The sequence below is a fragment of the Lepidochelys kempii genome, chromosome 16 (genome assembly GCF_965140265.1).
Source record: "Lepidochelys kempii isolate rLepKem1 chromosome 16, rLepKem1.hap2, whole genome shotgun sequence".
Lineage (NCBI taxonomy): Eukaryota > Metazoa > Chordata > Testudines > Cheloniidae > Lepidochelys > Lepidochelys kempii.
The window spans coordinates 14,383,673-14,403,820 of record NC_133271.1 but is presented as its reverse complement, the minus strand read 5'-3'; the positions used below and the strand labels follow the sequence as shown (position 1 = coordinate 14,403,820).

General features: G+C 46.3%; 1 protein-coding gene across 3 annotated transcripts in view; it reads left to right on the top strand.

The window, feature by feature from the left end:
• The first annotated feature begins 207 nt into the window (after positions 1–207).
• BRINP1 (BMP/retinoic acid inducible neural specific 1) overlaps positions 208–20,148 on the top strand; it is a 93,056-nt gene continuing 73,115 nt past the window's right edge. For 2 of the 3 annotated variants that reach the window (XM_073314213.1, XM_073314211.1), the window contains exon 1: positions 208–601. The gene's annotated coding sequence lies outside the window, so the exon portion shown is untranslated. Of the gene's footprint in view, positions 602–12,503; positions 12,682–20,148 lie in introns of all 3 variants that reach the window. The other variant, XM_073314212.1, reaches the window with a different exon arrangement.

The following is a 20,148-nucleotide window of genomic DNA, read 5'->3' as shown; positions in this document are numbered from 1 at the left end:
TGTCTGCCCAGCTCCTCCGAGCCAGTCCCTCCTCTTGTGTCCCCTTCTCAGCCCCCCCCCCCCCCCCAGCTGTGAACAAAACACCTTTTAGAATAAAATCTCCGGGTTTAGGCTCCTCCCTGTTTCCCCCGCCCCCCCCATTCATTTTATCCAGGCGTCTCTAAGCCCCGCCCCTCCCAGAAAGCCCCGCCTCTCGCTTCTCTCCCGAAGCCTTTTTCATTTTTATTTCCAGCCCCCTCTCCATTCTCCCCGCTGCCTCGGCTGCTCCTTCCCCGATGGCTACAAACTGATCGGCAGAGGAGAGGGGAGGGGAGGGGGAAAAAGGAGGAAGGAACAGGGAAAAAAAGAGAGAAAGCGAAAGAAAGAGAGAGAGAGAGAGAGGATTTGCCTCTGCCCTTAATGCCTGCGATCTGGATCAAGGGAAGGGATTTTCTGTCTGAGCATGAACAGTACTGCTAGACCCCCAGCATCCCCACGCCTGCATTATCAGCACAGCGCCCAGTATGCAAGCTGGACACCGAGGCGATCCCACCAGTTCCTGTCGAGCCCAATAAAACCCACCGGCGATCAGCTCTCAGCCAAAGAGGAACAGTAACCTCAGGTAAGGGGAGGGTTTCGCTTCATCCGCATCGGATCCCCGGTTAGCCCAGTGTCCTGGTGCCCAGCTTTTGAACTGCGTTTCACGCATTCGTCGTGATCCCTTCTTACTGTAATGTCATTTTGTAAGGTGTCCTATTGAATCCCACCCCCCCCTACCCCCCCGGAATCAGTGCCATTGACACACACACACATATACACACACGTTGCCGGGCAGTCTCTTTCCCCTTCTCCTTCCCCTCTGGGTTTGCACTAAGTTAATGTGGGGTTTCAATGCAGAAGTCCTGTAACCTAGTTAGCTTCTGATATATGTGTGTGTAACACGCTTGTGGCTGTCAGGACATTTGCACGCATGGGGGGGGGGAGTTGCTTTATGCAATGGGATCACGTAGCTAGGGGCAAGGTACATTTCTAAAACGTACGGGAGGAAGGATGCAGCCTTCGGCTAGAGCAGGAGGCGGGGGTGAAAACCTGCAGCTCTATCTGGATTGCAGAATATTGATACATCCCGGGGAAACGTCCCCAAAGAGATGGTGTCATCTCCACTTAATCCCCACGGCTCCATTTGTGCAAGCGACAAGCAAATCCTGTAGAAGGAGAAGTCTGTGGCTTTAAATCCCACACCGATTAGTCTCTACCCCGAATGGGAATTGGAAGAAACTGAAATACAGGCAAGGAATAACGGGGAGCTGGGGTGGGGGTGGGACGTCTGTATGTGCGGGGGGAGAGGACCATAGATGTGGGGAGGGTTTTGTCCGTCCCGTCGTCCCCCCGCCCCGGGCTGGGGATTTTTTATGCATTGATGAGCCGCTCAGTTGTGAAGGCTGCTTGCACTTCTGCCTGGTAAAGGAGCATAAGTTTGCTTTTCCCAGGCCATAGGGGATTTGGGGAGGTCAAGTGAGAGAGCACTTCCACACCATTACATCATCATCGCCGACAGGTCCCTCACCGATTCCATGTTTTGGAGGAGCCATGAAGAGTCTGGGGGCGTGGGAGGTGTCCCTCGATACAATACTGGGGGGGGGGGCGCAGGAGCCCTGGAGAAGAGAAAAGAAACTGCAGACCAAATGTTGACGATCTTCATGGATGAATTTAGCCTTGTGATTGGCATCTGGAGTCGATGCTCTGGATATTAGCCTGGCTTTCCATCTGGGTTTATTGTAATAATTCCTTAATGGGAGTTAAGCTGCTTTCAGGAGAGTTACAGAGAAGTGGGGGGGTTGGCAAGTGGAAAGAAGATAATCAAGGTTTTGGAGCAAGAAATATGCGGGTTTTTTTTTTAAAATATCTGGCCTAGTTTCTAGTGATTCTCTCTCTCTCTCTCAAACGCCCCCCCACACACACACCTCACAAAACTTGGTCTCTTTCCCTCCCTCTTACTTGTACACAAACCACACACCATCTTGGACGCACACAACTCCCCACCCCATGCACACGCATACAATCTTGGTCTCTCTCTCTCTCTCACAAACACACAGACAATCTTGGAGTCACACAATCTCCCACCCCCATTCTTGGTCTGCTGCACCCATCTACACACACATCACTTTCTCTGTGTTGCCATTCACACTGTCTGTGCAAATCAAATCTCCAGGCAGGTTTGGTGTCCCCTTCCTCTGCGTCGCCGCCCCCCCCCCCCCCCCCGCCTTTGCACATCTCTTGGTAAGCAACTCCCTTTGAAAGCACACTGTTCTGCTTTGGATTATCTTCCAGGCATTGATTTGGGGGTTGTCTGCCTCCACAGCCCATGGCCACTCAGCAGAAAATGCTTTGCATGACTTGTTGTGTTTTACTGCTCTTTGCATGGCCCCGGGACTCGGTGATTACTTCACCCAAGCAAAGACAGACAGGCTTCAGCCAAGGTGGGTGCAGCATGAATTGTCTCCCAGGAGAGGGAACCATCTGCACCCTTCAGACTTTGGGCTAGAGACTGTCAGGATAGTTTGCAGAAATCACACATGCCCTGTTATAGTTGTGTATATCGCTCTGTGTGTGTGTGTGTGAGTGAGTGAGAGAGAGAGAGAGAATATCTCTGTGTATGTCCACAAGACACACATAGTTTTCAAAGGTCCCACTTTACTCTAGTTCTACTTATTGGGGTCAGAGCAAAACCCTCCAGTCTTTGCAGCAGAATCCCTCACCAACAGTCCTTTGCTTTGCTGCCCCCCTGGTTCAGGGATGAACACACTGGTATGGTGCTTGAGGGGAAGATGTCGTCACTGGTTTAAGATGCACTAACCACACCACCCCTCCTACCTCCTCTCTCTTCCAAGGGCCTAGTTAGGAGATTGTGTAATCTCCCTAAGGGCAGGACTCTAATGAGGCCAGCTGACTGTCCTGGTAAAACTTCTGATTTCAGGGACACATTGAGAGGGTACTGCTACTTCTAAAAGCTGGTTCCAAGCAGGATTGTGAAAGGTTTATCCATGGTCTCCCCTCCTGCCTGCCTCCCCCACATGTTTAATATCTTGGAAGTATGTATGGGGCCAAATAGAACAGAGATGGCATTCTGCTTCTGGTGAATGTTATGTGGAACTGACCATGACCACTGTGGGTTATTACTGAGATGGTCTTTATAACACAAATCTTGCTGTCCGCACTCAGTCAAAACTCCCATTGCCTTCCCCGAGAACATGGCTCCGAAGACTTTGCCTCAGAGAAAAACTGTCTGTGTTGTTGTATCTCTCTGCCCTACTGAGACATCCGTTTGGATTTCCAGATGTGACCCAGACATATACACTTGTATAGTCACATATGATGCAAAGGCATGAAAAATCAGATTTGGGGTTGAGAAAATCAAAACTCCTAGATTTATGTCAAATATCAGCAAATAAATTTAAAAAGAAACTCTGAAGGGATGGGAGGGTAAATAAATAAACAAACAAACAAGTAAACCAATACAAGTCCCTCGATGAGAAATTAGAGAAGCGCATCAATGTTCGGGGGGGGGGAAGCATGCAGCAATGTACGTGTATGATATCTAATGTCCTTTGTGTGTGTATGTGAGAAACAAATGCATATACAATTTAAAACCTTTCTGGTAACACTGATATTTCCTAGCTCAGAGTCTCTGCACTAGTATCTTCATTTACACAGGGAATCAGTGTCACAGGATGGAATTGTGGCTCCCAGAAGGGGGCGCTCTGACTCCATTTCAGTTGTGGGAATGCTTTGCAAAGCAGGAGGTCAGCTGGATCCACAGCAGCTAGGTTCCCAGACAGGTTAGGTGTACAGCATTTGCCTAGAATAGGTTTGGTGGGATGCAGGCAAAGACCTGCATGTACTGCCCTTCTCGGTGACATTTTCGCTCCTCACACAGTTGTAGCCAGTAGCTAATAATAATAGCAGGTGATAATAATAAATCACGACATATACACTGTCTTTAGTCTGAAAGGATCCCAGGTGCACTACCAGGCTCTGGGCCAAACCCTTTGTTGGTGTAAATCAGCAGCCCTCAACTGAAATCAATGGGGTTATGATGAGGATCCGGCCCTGTGCATAAAGGAATCCCTTACCCAGTGCTGAAATGCAGCCACTTCTGGGATGGAGGCCAACAGCCAATCTGGGCCAGAAACACTACAGCTTTTAAGAGGGGGAGTGAAAAAAAAATAGCTTCTCACATTGAAAGGGCAGGGGCGAATTTAGGGATACGGAATATAATCACCCATAGCTGGGAATGTCCAGGACCCTGGGGACTGGTTAACAGCTCTATTCTTGCAAAACTGGGGTAGGATCTTAATTACATTAAGCAGTAAGGACCTTGTGTCAGATCATCCCAGACCATGCAGCGGCTCCTGGGCATTCAGAAGTTGAGCTGGCTTTCTTTTCGGAGGGGGGAAGATCATGGTAGGGAAGGTCCTGTCCGGGAGTGGTTCATGGTGCACAACCTGGTCCACTGGTTTTATTTATCATCTGAAAGATGGCTTCTCCCATGAGCACCATAGCGATGCACTGATTGGTTCCGAGTTGGCTCAGAGAAAAGGGCACGTCCTACTGAGTCCCACATGCCACTTTCTGCTGTGTCCTGAGTTTTCTGTGGAGGTCTCCAATGTGGCTATTTATGGGCCCAGCGTTGCTTTGCTTATGAGATCTAAGAAGAACACAGCCCTGTTTGGCCTGGCTGCCGGTTGTAACTTTGGTGGTGGGGACCCTTGGGGTTCCCCTGTTGAGACTGAATCTAGTTTATGTTTTGCCCTTGTGTGCGGGGTTAGAGTGAGTTAATCTGATGACTTCAGTTTGGTATATGAGAGTGAGAAATAGCCACTGACATCATCTTTAGACACGACAGTCTGGGCTCTTCCCTTTTAATCAGGGAAGAGAGTCAATATAATTAGAAAAAAGAAAGAAAGAAGGTCCTGATTCACTGCCCACTGAAGTCAGGGGAAGGACTCCCATTGACTTCAGTGGGCACTGGATCAGAGCCTAAGCGAGGACAGAATAATCTGTGACATGTTTCTGTGAACAGTGGCTGGGGCTACAGACTGGGGTCTCCTTGCTGCATGGTTGGAGGGGTTTTAATACAACGTATCTGCCCCTTTGCACCTTCCCTTTACAATAAACAGCTTTTCATGCACTGACGAAGCAAGTGATGGAGCAGAAATCTCCTGAAGCAGAACCAAAGGACGGGGGGTGGGGGGGGAGGGCACATTTTTTATTTGTTCAAATGGAGCATGTGCAGTAGACAGAACTTAGTGTTGTCTATCAGGTGTAGCGGGCAGGCGATGGGGCTTAGACATGGAACAGTTTTATTGAGGGGTCTAGACCTCTGATCCTTCTGAGAAAGATGTTGAGTGATGATGCCAGGTCAGTGTCTGCAGCACAACTGTGTTGACTGGGCGATGTTGACTAGAGCAGTGGTTCTCAAAGACGGTCTGCTGCGTGTTCAGGGAAAGCCCCTGGTGCACCGGGCTGGTTTGTTTACCTGCCACGTCCGCATGTTCGGCCGATCGTGGCTCCCACTGGCCGCAGTTCGCTGCTCCAGGCCAAGGGGGGCTGCAGAAAGGGAGGCCAGCACATCCCTCGCCCCACACTGCTTCCCGCAGCCCCCCTTGGCCTGGAGCGGCGAACTGCAGCCAGCGGGAGCCGCGATCGGCCAAACCTGCAGACGTGGCAGGTAAACAAACCGGCCCGGTGCGCCAGGGACTTTCCCTGAACGAGCAGCGGACTGGCTTTGAGAACCACTGGACTAGAGCACTGCTCCAGTCGGATCACACAGAAAATGGAGCCCTGGCAGGTGTTGATTCTAAGGCCCCGGTACTTCAATTCTTATTCACAGGGTTGGTTCCATTGACTTCAAAGAAACAACTAATTTAAGAGCTGCTGGATGTGACCTTATGATAGTAATGGGAGTGGTAGTTGGTGCTGGCTGCAGGACACTGTCCAGAGCAGCTCTGACGGCTGGTCTCCAGACAATGAATGGTTAGATGGGGTTCAGGCTGTGTGCTCTTGTTCAGACATGTATCATTGTTGCATACGGTTTATAATGGTGAGATAAATACTCTACAGAGTACAGAAGCCCAGACATTAAGAGGACTGTTACTGCTTCCTACTGCCAGGCAAACACTGGGTGCTGTTGTCTGGACAGGCTGTAGTGTCGGGCACTGGTTACTGCGGCACTAATGTTAATAGTGACCCTCGTGTATTGATGCAGCGTCTTTCATCTCAAAGGGTCGCAGGATGCTCTGCAAATCATGGCACCCACCCCTGGATTATTGCGAAGCCAACCTGGGGTGAAATGTAGCAGCTATTTAGCAGCTCCCCAACAGCCTGAGAGCAGAAGTAAAAGAGGGCCCTGTGCCTAAATGAAACTCGAGAAATACAAGAGAGTAATTTTCATCTGGCTTTTTTTGTTTAAAAGTGAAACATAATATGTGAGCGGAGAAAGAAACATCGTTCACACTCGCATGCTGACCTGCACTCTCCAGCTGGGATGCTCAGTCTCTGCTTCGCAGAGAGCCTCCCACGCCATGCAGCTTGCACAAAACCGGCGGATCTTATCAGCGCTAGGCCAACTCCGCTTTGAAATCAGGCAGAGTAAGAGCAGCACTGGCCATCAGGTAACAACATTCAATGCTCTCCCTTAGAGCTTGTGATGTGTTTGGTGAGGTTCCGAGGACAAAGCGGCCTCTTTTGCATGCTGTTTCATCAGAACTAGTGCAAGCTGAAGCCTTGTAGGTCTGACAAGTATTAGTGTTGGTTGCACTTTTATAAGTAGGCCCAGTACAGCCAATAGGTGTAGCATAGAGAATATACAGTACGGGGCTAGAATCTTAGCTGGTGTCATGGAGCCACAGGACAGGGCTAGCCTTAGGAGCAGGCCATTAGGGTAGCCACTCAAGAAATCCCTGTTTTTGGCTGGAGTGAGAGTTATGCCTGATAGGTCAGTTCTATTTATTTATTGCATCTTTTGGTTGGGTGGGGGTGGGTCACTGAAAACTCTTTTTGCTCCCTGGTTAACAAAACCTCTAGTGCTGGCCCAGCCAGGGGAGCATTGCCAACTTACACCAGCTGACGATCTGTCCCTTAGGGTTTGATTTGGACTGAGTATCACTCTGACCCCCCATTCTGAAATCTGCAATTGTGTTGGACCTTAATGATTCTGGGTGAAGTTATGCGTGAGCCCAAGTGATGTCATTGAGATGTCTACATACCCGCCCTGGGACTGCATGTGAGGTTTGAAGACATACCACTGACATCAGGTACTGACCTCTGCAGCTGTATGGCCCTGCACACTGTGGGTGCTCACCATGGTGGGGAGGTTGGGTTTTAAAAACCTTACCCTAAATGTGCTGTAATTACAAGGGCAGCCAGTGTGCGTCAATCACGCTTGCAGAGGGACAGAAGAACAAACCAAGGCAGCTCGTAGAGTATTTCAGAGTCAGGGCTAGAAAGGTGTAAGGAATGGAAACGAGTCTAAGAAGTAGGCAAAGAGATTAATTGTAATGCAGGTTGAGTATTGAGATTGCAGGGCAGGTATGGACACTGGGAGAAGCAGGTACGAATGATGCCACCTTAGGACAGAAACGGCAGTGGGAAGGCTGTGAGTGCTGGTATTGCAGCATCATTATCGACACATTACTTCTCTTTAGAGCATGTAACAACGCTGAGAAAGTAAGTGAAACAGCAGAAGCAAGAGAGCTCCATATGTGGAATGTAGAAAGAGGTGCTGACGTTGTGTAGAAATTCCATTGATTCTTTGCATCAGTCTGTACTGTGAGAGACTTGTAAATATCGAGGGGGGCACTTTTTTACTGGCAATTGTGGGGTAACTAGTGGCTGAAGTATACATGAAGTGCCCTGAGACAATGAAGGGCAGTAGCTTGCAACAATTGGATAGTGGTCATGGTAAAATTGTAAAAAGAAATAAAATATGAAATCACAGCAATGCTGCGGAGTGTGTATAATGTATCCTTCAGAGCACAGCTGTTCCTGGAGCTGCTGGCATGGAGTCAAATCCTACCTCTGATTTGCTTAAACAAATATATATATATATATATCCCGTTAGTTTCACTATTTCTATGCCCAGAAACCGTGATAACATGTGGCCCTGGGCGTGCATCTTCCTAAAGACAGTCTAGGAAATTACAGAGTGATGAGTTACACCCAAGTTCCAGGCAAACTGACTGAGGATATTTTTTAAGGAGAAAATAACCCAGCACTTGGATAAGTCATAAGGTTTTGGGTCTAACTAGCACCTCTGGTTAAAGGGTAAATGGTGCCTTTCAACCCTTTTAGAAAATTTTGACAATGTTCATAAAATAGTGGATAAAAAGGGACCTGCTGATTATAATTTATCGGATTTCCTCTCAGATGTCTTTTGAAAAGGTCCCTCTTTAGAGAAGTGAATCCCTCCTGTGAATTAAAAGGTAGCCAATTATTAAGGGGAATTAAGGGGTCATCAGGAACAGTTGCTGCTCAGAAGGATGGAAGTTAATAATGGGGAAACCCATTGGTCGATATTGGATCAGCATTGCTCAGTACCTTTGTCTGTGATTTGGAGGAGGACGTGAGTAGCAAGTGGCTGATGATGGAAAAGGCTAGTTAAAAGCAAGGACGTTGCAGGGCAATTTATGAAGAATCTGATCAAACCAAAGGATTAATATGACATTTTACTTGGAGGAATATAAAGTTAATGGACTTTGGGGAAAATAATCTTAACTTGCAGGATCCTCTGAGGAAAAAAGACTTTTGTCCTAGCTTAAAGGGAGCCTCTTAAACTGAGGCACTGAAACTGCATAGTAGAGTGCACAATGATAAGTATTGCTCACTGCACGGGTATTCAGACAGGCCCTGATTCAGCAAAGTACTTATGCAGCTGCTTGAATCTGTCCCCATGCATCAAAGCTCACCTTTAGGGATGAACTTAAGTCCCACTGACTTGAACAAGTGCTTCATTGCTTTCCTGAACCCGGAACCCCGTGCTGACTGAAGGTGCAGTGCTGCAGACAGATCCATGCAGGCAGACCTCTGGCTCCTATGGAGAGCCCAACAGACTTCACGAGGAGTTGATTGCAGGGTCAAGGCCCAGAGAAAGTCCCCATGCCCTAGCATGTGCTAGGTTCAATGTCAACCCTGTGGAAGAGCCACTGGAGTTCCGTTTCTTTGGTTGTTCCAAAATCCTGGTCAGGAAGGGGGAAAGGAAATTCCCCAGGGCATTATAAAGACCTACACATCCTCATTGATAGAATCAATGGAGATGGATGGCAGCTTATAGGAGGATACTGAGGCATTAAAAGAAAGGGTAGAAAATAACAGAAAATACATTACAACTGAATGATACTAATGCATTTTCAAACTGCTTTACAAATATTAACCAATTAAAAAGGAAAGAGACTGAACATAATGGGTTATTTAGTCTGGAAAAAGAATGGCATTGAGGTACATGATATACAGTTATTTGAAGGACGCGGCAGAAAGCAATCAGAAATATTTGTACTCTGTGATGCGACAAGAATTAGGGGACATATATCAAAGAGCACAAGATTTAAAACAAATAAAAAGGAAATATATTTTTTCAGTGAATAGTTGAGCTACATAATGCTCTGCTGCAGGGGGTCATTGTGTGTGGCTAGATTTGATATGTAAAGGTTGGGTTATGGCAATTAATAGCATTTGCAACTCTGCAATCGAAGAGAATGATAATCAAATCTCATGTTTCAGAGCATGAACTGATCATCTTCTGGGGTTAGGAAGGAATTTGTCTCTTTGCACAGAGCATTCCACAGCTGGTAAGGGACTTGATACTGCTCCCATTGAAGTCAAAGGGAGATTAGGAATCAACATCTCTGAGTAAATGCTCTGTGCATTATAGGAAGGTTTCAGCCACTGAAACAGGCAGGATACCAGGCCGCATGGACCAGCAGTCTGATCTGATGTGACCGCTCCCATGTTACTATGTGAAACACGCTCATTGATTTCAATGGGGATTGGAGCAGGTCCTAAAATGGGAGCTCCTAAGTAGCTGTAATGAGCCTGAGCTGCAAATTTCAAATCCATGGTATCATTATTATTATTTGTATCACGGTAAAGACCTCAGAGGCGGGCACGGTACCTACACGTGCTGCTGGACACATACACATAGAAACAGACAGCCCCTGCCATGAAGAGGTTACAGCCTGAACGGACAAGACAGACAAGAAATGGGGGAAAGGGTCTGCTGCCACCCTTCTTTTACAAATGAGGGACGGACGTAAGAGAGAGCTCAAGGGCTTGATCAAACTCCCTTTCAAGTTCAATAAAAGTCTTTCCACTGACTTTAATGGGCATTGGATCTGGCTGCCTGGGACAGATTTTCTAACGAGTGTTCAGCATGCTGGGGTGTCACTGTGGGAATGACACGGTTCTTGAAAGTCTGTCCCTGAGATCTCTAAAAGAGTGAGCTCTAAGTGTCTTGCCCGAGGTCACAGAGGGAGTCAGTGGCAGAGTCACATCTCCAGACTCTCAGTGTAGAGCCTTAAAAAGACTCTCTTTCCTCTCCTCAGAGCCGAAATCCAGGGGATCCTTTGGATCTGGGATTTCGGATTGGGCCCACCACTACTCACGGATGCCTCTATATATAGCGGTTCTGCCTTTGTCACTGCAACTGTTTTAAGGCAAGTGCGAATGGTTACACTGCAAAGGTGGCACCATGCATCACGTGTATTAAAAACATACACAGACATGCAATCAGCTGTAGAGACAGCAACAGCAATGAGGGAACCAGGGAAGAAGGCAGGGTAACTTTTCAGAGCAGGTGGAAAGGATGAAAGGGAAGCAGCTGCAAAGAACGCGTGAGCTCTAGATGGAATAATCAGCCGACAGGAGACGTGTGATCTGGGGGATCTGACAGGTAGAACATGGAGTTCATTGGCAAGGCAGGTGTAAATGCTGAGATAAGCTGCCGTTTAGGGGTGAATGACTACTCAGCTTATAGGATAAGAAAAAAGGGGGAGATGCGATGGGCATGTGCAAAACCCACGATAAGGTATTATGTAGGTTTGAACGATTACTGTGTTTATAGAGGCTTGGATGGAAAAGTGAGGGTGGAGGGAAGGTGTGAATGGGGAAAGCTTTCCTCATGCAAAATTAATAGGAGAGATTCAGGCAAGAAAGTGGGTAGACTGGCGTCTACCTGCATTACAGGAAGCTTGTTTTCAGGTGATGGAGGCTGGGGGTAGAAGGGAGGGAGGATTTACAGACAGGGATGGTAGGAATGGGAATCTGTGCAATTATGCGTTGTTGTTTTTCTTGAAGGACTGGTACAAATGTAGTGACTGCAGACTGGGAGGTGGGGGGCAGATTCAGATTTCAATCACATGGAGGGTAAAGCGGGAGTAACTCCATAGGCTTCAGAGACATTATTGTGGACTCACCCCCAAACAAATGAAATCAGAAGTTTGCCCCTTGTCTCGGTGACTGGGATGTTTAAAGACTGATGGGGCCTTAGAGGAAAGTATAACTTCTTGACGTCGTATACCACTCCAGGGAACCTAACTGAAATATACTAAAGGGCCAAGGGAGGGATTCATGCCTCACCCTGGCTGCTGATCAGCGAATGCCCTGAAGCATGAGGCTGGATGGCCCTTAAACATTTAGGTGAGGGATAGATACTGTGAAATGACTCTCATCTTGGTCATCACTGGAGATCAAACCCTGGCACTCCAGAGCTAAGAGCTTGGGCTGCTGCTAAAGGATTAAGGCCCAGATCCTTAAATATATTTAGATGTCTAACTCTCCTCGCTGGGAACCACAGCAGGCTCATGCGCTGTGTGGATCAGGCACAGCTGGGGAGGCCTAGCCCACTGAATGGTGGGTAACACCTGTAAATACTATTCTTACCCCTATGCTAGTCTTATCCATAGGTGTCCAGGCCTTCATTTGGAATACTCTTTGACTCAGCGATGTCTGATTGCTGAAAGCAGGGAGGCACCAACCCTCTTTGCTTCATCTCAAACCCACTCACCCATCACAAGTTCCGATTTTTTTCTTGAATCCCAATATTCTTGGCCTCGTGTGCCACTGGGGAGAGGGTGGGACAAAAGAGACAGGGGAAGAAAGAGACAGACGCCAGTGAAAACATCGGGTGGAAAAGGAAGCAGAGATTGGTGCCGAACAGGAAAGGAATTCAGAGGGAAAGGAAAGAGCAGAGATGGAAAAGGGGGCAAATTCTAATGAAAAGCTCCTTTGAATTTGAATTCTAGCTCACTTTTATTGTGGTTTTCCTATCCCCCAGAGAAGGCACTGGCCTAGGTAGATTTCTTTTTTAAATTGACTCACCCTTGGATAATAAACATAGGGTTAAATTACAGGGGAGAGTAGGTTCATGAACTCAACAGCTCAACAGATTCACAGAGCTTCAGTCTCCCTGCAATTCCCCAGGCCTGGCAATGAGTTTTTACAGGCTGTTTTTATTATCTATTTTATCACAGTGCCTAGCAACCCCACCTAAGATGGGGGCACCAGAATGCTATACCCTGTACAAACACACAGCGAGAGACAGTCCCTGCCCAGAATTGCTGACACTCTAAATAGGCAAGACAGACAACAGGTGGGAGAGGAACAGAAACACAGCGGAGAGGAAGTGATTTGCCCAAGGCAACACAGCAGGTCAGTGGCAGAGTCACAAAAAGGGTACTTGTCTTTACTGACTCCCAGGCTTGTGCCCTCTCCACTGAACCACAGGCTAATTATATGCACTTTCTATCATCCTTCACTCCTCCCTTTCGTCCACTTTCTCTCCATTCATCCTTATCACTGCCTGTCCCCCCTCTCTCGCTACCTTTCATCCTGTTTTCCACTCCCGCTTTCCTCTCTTCACTCTCTCCTCCTCCTCTCCCCTCCTTTAGATGCTCATTAATGCTCTAGCATGTGTTAATAATGAGCCTTAACCAGTACCATCTAGGATGCGTCAAGGAATGGGCCAAGGTGGATAAAGTGGGAGAGAGGGAGGGGATGGAAGAGGAGAAGGAAACTGATTTGTGGGTGGCACTTAACTTATTTTAGTGTCTGGCCCTGGATTCCAGCGGGGGATCTGTGGTAAGATCTGGGACCCAGTCATATACTTGGAAGCTGGTACAGCACAGCATCGCGTGTCACAATGGAAGCAGCTGAATCCAAATTTAATAAGAAAGGAACAGATTTATGGACTTTGGCTGGGGCTGGAAAGCTGGGGGGATTTATCTCCTGGGGGCAGACAGCCGACAAAGAGGAAGCAAGGGTTCAAATGAAGTATGAGGCAATGCAAGACTTTTTTTAATGAGGTGGGAGAGGGGAAAGGAGAACATATATTATCTATGCAGTGAAAAGATCTAGAACTTGGCTACAGTGTAAGTCCGGGATTTTAGTCATCTGTGCGGGTTTCTGCATGGGAACTTCTTCCAATACTAGAATAAAATCAGACGTGAGTGTGAATATTCAATCAGACACAGGGGTTACAGTGCTCTCCGCATACTGGGTTTTTGCATGCTGGTGGGGATTAGACTACCATCTGGTTTGCACAATGTACACCAAAGGATTAGTACCTGAATCCAAGACATTGCTCTAATTCCTGCTGACTTTCTGAAGTTCTGCAAAATTACTTTTTTGTCATTGTTATTTGGCTAATAGATTGCTATGGACAAAAGGACGTAAATGTTGGGATGAGGAACAGCTATGGGGCTGGCAGGGAAAAGGGCTGGCCGATTAAGATATTTTTGCTGCTGTTAGCGACCTGTAGAACTGAGCTGTAAAAATATCCGATGGGATGTAGGAAGGCTGGAGGCAAGCACCTGCTCTAGGACTTAGAGTGCTGGAAAGAAGGTTTTACTCAAACGGGGAAACGCTGGGCTACAATGGAAGTCTCAATGTGACCTTAACAACGGTAGTGTTCATCATTAGCAAAAAGCTATAAGCCATAGTGCCAGGCCATCTGCAGCAGTGGTAGACCAAATGGGGATGGGGGCGGGGAGAGAATCTACATGCCAAGGTGGAGTTTAAGCATATGTGTGGGGTGATTTATTTTGGAACTAGACATGATTGGCCAGAAGGCCCTGCCTCTCGAAGAGCCAAACATACAGAGAGGCTGCAGCCTGCAATGCCAAAGTAACCAAAATATTAAAGGGTGTATGTCATGCACTATAAAGGGTAAGCAAGTGCCGTGGGTTTCCCCTGGCTTGTAGAGAGCACCAGCCAATCCATCCTTCCTGGTTAGCAAAGCAGAGGTGCAGATGTCTGTGCTGGGTGCCATGTAAACCTAGGGTTGCCAGGTGTCTGAGTGAATGAGGGCGGGGAGAGCGAGCAACAGAGGGAGCGGGGGATGGAGTGAGCAGGGGCGGGGCCTTGGGGAAAGGTGAGTCAGGGAGGGGCCTCAGAGGGGGAGCAAGGGTGTTCAGTTTTGGCAACCCTATGTAAATCCTTCCTTGCCAAAGACTGGGATCGTAGGAGCCTCAAGGTAAGAGGGAGCCCTTACAACCTCTTTGGCCCTCCTGGTACTGTATGATGTGCCATGGGGAGGAGGAGTGTGGCCATGGCAACCTCCTTTGCTCTGTATAGCCAAACCCCTCCATGTCTCTATACTGATGCCTCGCTTGCCTTTGTCACCCCAGAGATCTCCGTGCCTGATCGCAGCTGTCTCCTGTGTGCTGTGGGAAGAAGGGATGCTCTGTGTTCCCTCTAGTGCATCCACGCAGCGTCATGCACAATTTAGCCCTTCATGTTGCCTTAGTGCCCTTTCTTTGTATACATTGTGCTATACACTTTCATTTAAGATGGAGTCCCTGTTCACACACAATTCAAGCCCTGCACTCAGATGCTGGCAGCCTGATGGCGCATCGATCTCAGTCCTGAGACCTCGGTGCCCTCAATCTCTTATTGAATCACAGTGAACACACAGGAACTGTTTGGGATATTTTCCTCCATGAAGACAAAGAATAAAGACAGTTTCCTTGTTACCACCTCTGCTTTGAGCTGTTGCTCTCTCTTTCACTTATGCCTCTCTGCTGTATTTGTTTTCAGCCCCATACTCCCCTCCACCATACACAGACCGGGTGGTATAAATTCACATGTATCTGCACTGCAGGCAAACAATCATGACACGGAGATTAAACAAAGACATCATTTGTGATAAAGACACCAGGTAAAATTTGTAAGAGAAACTAAGTCCTATTGAAAGTCAATGGGATTTAGGATCCTAAATCACTTAGACTTCTGACAGTGTTACCCACACATTTTCACACGGCATGTGAAAATGAACATGAATACTGAGTGGTCAAGCATACTTCGCCCTAGACAAAGGATACTGAGGATATGGTACATGCCCAAGGAGTTTACAATGAAGGTGGATTACAAAATAGAATTTCCTTTCTGACATTTAACCAAATTTGGAAAAGGAAAAGGAAATTCTGACATTTAACCAAAAATTCATTCCAAGTCAGAACAATATTTCTACATTTCTCACAGAACAAAAATTCTGAAAATGAAAATTTTTGATTTGGCACCACGGAAATGTTTCATTTGGATAATGTCAAAACACTATAATAGTGTAAAATCGTGTATAAATATAATCTACTATTAATATTTTAATATGACATGAAAGTCCAAATGAAATGTTTTGACATTATCAAAACAAAAAGAAAGACTAAATATTTTGTTTTGATATTTTTCCCCATAGAAAATTTCACTGAAATTGACACATTTCAATTTTGAGAAAAATGCATTTTCAAAAAGAAAAACTCTTTCACTGCTTTTTTTTTTTTTTTTTGGACCAGCTTTACTTACAGTCTATCTAAACAGACAAACAACACAGCACAGACAATGAAATGCTCCAGGTGAACTGATGATGGATTTATCCCACAGCAGAGCAGTTTCAAAGAAGGGACCCACCCACTGAGTCCCCCACACTCAGAACCCCCTGCCGAGTTCTATCCCCCCCCACACCCAGACTCCTCTCTGCAGAGCTCCAGCCACCTTTACCTGGACCCCCTGCAGAGTCCCATTACTGTTGCACTTAGAATTCTCCAACAAGCTCCTGTGCATCCAGATCCCCCTCCCCCCACCCGGATCCCCCCCTGAGCTGCCTGTACCCAGATTGCCCCACAGAGAACCCTCTCAACCCACACCTGCATCCCCCTACACTAAGCCACTCCACACTTGGATCCTGCCTTGCTGAGCCTGCCTGCACACACCTGGTGCACCTGTCACAGAGGGGAAGGGCACTGGTGTGTTTCTAGGACAGGCCCAGTCCTTGTGCTGTGTCAGGGTTGGGTGCAGCCTCAGCGCTGAGTCCGTATCCCAGGGGTCAGCTGTGCAGTGATCTCCCACCTCTGTGCAGCCAGTGGCCTGTGCTCCTCACTGCCATGCTGGAGCCTCTAAATTTGGCAATGTACAGAATTTTGCAAAATTTTTAAATATTGTGCACAGATTTTTTTTGTGTGTGCAGAATTTTTACTTTTTTGGCGCAGAATGCCCTCAGGAGTAGAAAAGTGACAGATACATATTTTGCTAGTAATTAAATAATCCTCTGTCAGTCCTGGGTTAATTCAAACTTTTGATTTAATTTAGGATGAGGTTTAATACAATATTCCACTGTATTCTTGCAGTTAGATCTCAACCAAGTCCCACTGACTTTAATAACCTTTATTCCAGACTCTACAATACTAGAAGCAGAAATGTAGGCAGTGCAGACTTGTGGCTAGAGCAGGGACCTGGCAATCAAGATTCCTGGGCTTCTAGTCCATAATCTGCCACTGGATTTGTGTTACTTTGGGCAAGTGGCTAAGGCCAATTTTTTCAAACCTGGGTGTCTAATGCAAGGCACCTCTATCAGTATGTAGGCACCTAAATAAGTGGCCTGAATTTCAGAGGTTCTGAGAATCTGGAGCTCCCGGGGAAGCCAGTGTTGTGGACCCTGACTCACCCTTATCAGCATTTACTCCCTCCAGTGGGATTATTCCCATGAGTAAGCGTTCATCAATGAAAAAGGGCTCCACATTGCATTCCACTGTGTTTCTGTTTCTTCATCTGTAAAATGGGGATAACTGATACACACACACACATTATACTTGTGCGGCTTCTATCTCTTGCTATCTAGCACCTCACCATCTTTAATGCATTTATCCTCCCAGGACCCTGGGAAGTAGTGCAGGGAATTGGGGCGCAGAGAGACTAAGTGACTTAGGCGAGGCCACACTGGAAATGTGTGGCAGAGCATGGAACTGAATCCAAATCTCCTGAGGCCTAGTCCAGTTCCCTGTTTATTAGATCACCCATCCTACACCCCTACTTACCCATCTTACAGGAGTGTTGTGATGCTTGATATACAAGACATCATGACTCTTGCAAGCATCATATTCAACACTGATCAGTTACCAAGGGGAACATTAAACACATGCCAATGACCCTCACTAGCACTGGTCTCCGTGATCTGAAATATTTCTGTGTTCTTTCTGCAAAGGGCTCAATCAAAGACCGAATTAAGCTTTCTCAGCTTGTTTTCAGTACCCTGACAGGAATGTTGCACGCAGGGCAAAGACGGTGGCTGGCAGAGCCCATGAGTCTAAATTTATATGAAGACTTTATAGCCAGTGCAAATGATTCAGTCATCCCGTGAAATAGCACAGACAGATCAGCCCTGGGCCAGAATTCGCATCAGCCAGCAGTCCAGACTCCTCTTCCCCACCCCTCCACGTCTATCTCTGGGTTCATTTGGTGTTTTCCAGTGTGTATAGTGACAGAACCTGATGTCCTTAGGAAGCGGTGAGTGAAACAGGGCTTTTAATCCCAGCAGCCTGGGCTGTCATTATCCAAACAGCAGGAGAGCTACCTTGAGAAGTGATGGGCTGTGGACTTTAACCCTTTGTGCTCCTGACCCAGAGCTTAGAAGAGAGGAAAGATTCTGGTGATTGCTTAGCTAGGTAGCCTACCTGGAAGGTGGAGCTGATTTCTGGGAGATCAGGAAGCTCTTGTATTTAAAGGGATCATCGATTTATTCCAAACCCTTGGGACGCTAATATTAGTGGTGTCATTGTACAGTCCCCAACTGCTCTGGGGCAGGGACCATGCCTTTGTGTCTGTGCAACAACGAACACTAGGACACTAGAAATGTCACTATGAATATCAGGCTCAAGACAATGTTTGCAGCTTTCATATTGTTCATTTTGGAGCAGATATTCAATTCTCACTGCTGGGTGCAATTCCAGGTCTGTTTTTCCTCTTTCTACACCCACTCCCCATGTGGTTGCAATGGAATGGTGTGCAAAAGGACAGAGTATTTTTCTTTTGAGAATATCCAGATCAAGCATGATAGTGGAAGCCAAAACCTCTTGAGCTCTAATCTGGGCTGTAACATAGTTTCTGTGTGACCTTGGGCAAATCACTTATATACACTCTGTGCCTCAGTTTCCCCAGCTGAATAGTGTGAAATAGTGACACAGTTTTACCTAGCTAATGGTGTATGGCTAATAGAGTTGGGCAGGAACCAGGTTTTCCATCTGGTGGGAAATTCCACAATTTCATTCATTCATTTTTCTACAATTTCATTCATTCATTTTTCCAGTTGAAAATGGAACAAAAGCAAAAAACAAAACAAACAAAAAAAGCCCTGAAATTTCCAGCGAAAGAAAATTCTGAAAAAACCCCAAACATTTTGTATTGATCATAACATTTTGTTTCAATAAAATTGAAATTTTTCATTCTGATTTTGACTTTTTAAGATGTTTATATGGCATAATATAAAACTTAAAACATTGAAACCAAAAGTGCTTTTGAAACAGCAAATTGAAATGGATGGGTCTGGAATACTATACCCTTGGAGTGGAGATCCTCGGGTTTATTAATGCAAACCTCGGTTTGAACCAAAAGCATGGCCTTGCATTCACAATTGCTGTAAAAGCAATGAATGCCAGATGTACAGAAAAAGATCTTGGCCAATTACCTTCTCTTGGGGCATAGGCACGTCACAATGGATTTCTCCTACAAGGCTCCCACTGTGCTTTACACTCTAGCATATTTATACCTTTTTCACATTAGAGCTACCATCTAATCAATTATTAAGCAGTGTGTCTTGTGTAACTTCAGTTTATATAACTTTTGCTGTCTATGCTATTTTCATGTTACCTTACTCCACACAGCGACCTTCCTTGCTTTAAATATGGTGACTTTTTGTCAGCACCTTTTGTGTATTTATTGTACTGGTTAACTTCCTCTTATCTTTGCCATTTAACACAATACAAAACATCACCTTCATCCTACATAGCAAATGAATTTAGCAAGCAATGGTCATGCTAAGCAAAAAATAGGCTGAAAGCATTTAGGTTAGCGTAAGTATTAACTTGGTCTGTCCAGACCCATTCACTGTACATGACCCACACTTATGATATTTCCAACAAAACATTCCATTCCATTCTCATCGGAATGCTTCTTTCTTTCTTTCTACTGGAATTTTGTCAAAATTCACACATTTCTGTGAAACATTTTTGCTTTCGACAAATTGGCATTTTGTCATGAAAAAAAAAAGTTTAATCAGAAAATGTCCAATCAGCTGCAGTAATGAGGCTAAGTTAATTTTGGAACAGCAGCATGAGGGAAAGATAATCTAATGGCCAGAGCACTGGACTGGGACTCAGTGACCTAGTTCAATTCCTGGCTCAGTCACTGGATCCCTGTGTGACCTTGGACAAGTCACAATGGGCATGTCTACACTCGAAATGCAGCTGCAGCCGCACCACTGTAGAGTTGTAGCGTAGAAACGACAGTGATGGAAGGGGTTCTTCTGTCACTGCAGTAAATTCAGCCCCTCGACAGGCAGCAGCTACACTGACTGAAGAATTCTTCCATCAACCTAGTGGTGTCTATACCGGGGCTTAGGCAGCTTAACTGTGTCTCTTTGGGGTGTCAATTTGTCACACCCCTGAGTGACATAGTTAGGTTGTTCTAAGTTTTATGTATAGACCAGGCCTTAGTCTCTCTGTGTCTCAGTTTCCCATCTGTAAAATGGACTACTTCTCTACCTCACAGGGATGTTGTGAGGATAAAATCCATTAATGTTTGTGAGACAGATACTCTGTTGATGTATGGGCACATGAGTGCCTAGATAGATGT